This window comes from Pinus tabuliformis, chromosome J (genome assembly GCF_031772625.1).
Source record: "Pinus tabuliformis cultivar Carrire ecotype Pingquan chromosome J, CPIR1, whole genome shotgun sequence".
NCBI lineage: Eukaryota > Viridiplantae > Streptophyta > Pinopsida > Pinales > Pinaceae > Pinus > Pinus tabuliformis.
Window position 1 is genome coordinate 66,323,279 of NC_142295.1, and position 2,629 is coordinate 66,325,907.

Below are 2,629 nucleotides of genomic sequence, written 5' to 3' on the forward strand. Positions count from 1 at the left end.
ATGGATCTACACTACTTACATGTCATTGTAGGGTTTTGACAACCTCTCACAAAATGACCTGCCTCGCCACAGTTATAGAAAATAATCTATCCATGTCCTCGACTAGCTCCAACACCTCGACCACTTCCTTGGTAGCCTCCTTGACCACCGTGCTATCCACTACCTTCATGTCCATGTTCTTCTCCTCAATCAAGGGCAAATCCTGGTCAGTCAGGGTATGTTAGTACGCTCGATTGCTAATGCATTCTATAAGTGTTAGCACTGTGCTTCATCATTAGTTCATAAGTTTGACAATTGTTCTCATCATGGCCTACTGATTTACAAAATTTTCAATATAGGTCCCTTGGAGTCTGCACATATTTTTGTAGTAAGTATAATTGTTCTAAGTGATGTTGGCCTCTGATCTTACATATATCGCACCACAGGCTGGATCCTGCATTTAAGGGATTTGGTGCCCCACTAGCCATGTAATCCCTAAAGATAGGACATTGTTCTTTAGAATGGCCCTCTGATCTGCACTTCATACACCATACTTCTTCTATGACTTTCTTGATATCTTATATATGCAGGGTTAGTTTTTCCAACTGACTCTGAATCTATTGCATACCTTCATTAGTATCTGCTATAGGAAAAGCTTCTAGCTTCATTTCAATCTATAGAGCTTTAGCTTGACTTGTTATCTTTTGTTGCGTCAATGGTAGTCTGATATGTGGTAACAATGCAACAAAAAACCATTCTTGATGTTGCTATGGAGCTATGTCGAAGCTTACTTAATCCAAAAATACCTTAAATCTCTGATCAAATTCCAAAATAGACTCAGTATGTTTCTATTTAATTTCTTTCAATTCAGTGATGCACTGTGACTCAGACTTTGACTTCTTAAATTCTCTGATCATCGCTGCTTTTAATATGCAAATGTTCTGATCTGATTATTTGAATACTTCATATTCCATGTCAATTCTCTATACCAGAATGCCGTAATGAGTTGCACTTTCTTTGTATTTTCATCGTTGATCTGCTTCACAGTCCACACAAATTCACATAAAAACCAAAACTGTTATGGATCCTCTGATCTAGTTCCTTCGAAAACATGAAACTTAATATCATCAAACATATTTCTTCTTGGAGGGGAAGGCGGATGAGCAAGGGGAGGGGGATGGGGGGAGTAGGGGGAGAAGGGGGAGGGGGAGAGCTAAAAACACCCTAGCTATTACTAGATTCTTGCTTCTGAAAAATCTTAGGCCAGGAAGGTGAATACTGTGAAGTTACCTAGGGTTTATCAAGGTGACTATATTCTCCTTCACTTTCAGATTCAATCAAAAGAGGACTATAATTAGTCTCTACAAAGGTTTTTAGGTCTTTTCCATGAGATTTCTTTCTTGTATCTACTCTATATCTCTTTCCACTTCATGCGACTATGGTCTCTGGCTCAGATTTATTCTCTTTTCTTCCAAACATAAGTAAACTATCAATCTGACTACATCTGCAAAACTCCCTTTTCACATAGAAGCATCTTAATCCAAAGTTTCAAAGACTTTAAATATTTACCTCGCGGTCCTATGAGAATCGTCATTCTACTTCTCTATAGGACACAATCGAGTCTACTGTGAACTCAATAATGAATCTTCCCAAGATGCTATCAATCCAGAAATTGGCAGCCCTTGAAATCCTATTTTCAGTGCTTTTGAGTCACTGTACCAGTTCAGGAGTCCACACCGTAGGTTCTCCACCTTTAAAACAGGTCTTTATTTTAGTCAACCTTGATATTCACTCGTACAATTCGACAAGAAATGACACAAAGAAAATTTCGTATTGATCTGTGAAAATATACATCTGTAACCAATCTTTAGACATCATATGAGGATTTCTATTCTCTTGATATGCAAATTCTCACTCTCTCAGTTCTATCTAGTCTTGAATTTCCTTCTTCGATGGGTGCCACATCCACATATCCCTCAAACATATCCTGGTTCCTGCAATGGAAACATTTGTTGGTTATGATTTGGGCTAACCCAAGTTCGATCTATACTGCATGCCAACAAAACCTTCAATCACTCGCCCTTTTGGCAACGACCTGCAAGCAGATCGCAGTCTCACCCGAAGTGATTATGGGAGGATGCAGAACCAGGTTTTTGCAGCCTTGAAAGATGATGTGATGTGGTGTTTTGTATTATCTTTTATTCTTAACATTCATAAATTACTTCGGTGCATTAATTTAACCACTTAAACATATCATATAAATCCATAAATCATCATTGTACTGAAATAAAGAGAAATTTTAATAAACTACTACGCTACAATAGGTAATTAGCAAATATACACATGAAGATACCAAATTACCATGGTTCACCCCAATGTGGGGCTACGTCCACAAGAACTGTTGCTAATATAATGATTCTTTTTACAACAAATAGTTCTTGACGTGCACACTATGCTGCAGGTCGTTTGCGCACTCAGCTATAGACTTAAGCCTCTGTGCACTCAGTTGTAGAGCCTCACCTTCTTTGCCAAAGCAATAGATCACAAAAGTTCAACCATAACACATATTTCGATCAATTCGATGATTATTTTCTTATTATTTTACCCTATATATACTATTACATGGAGGGTTACATCATTACAATACCAT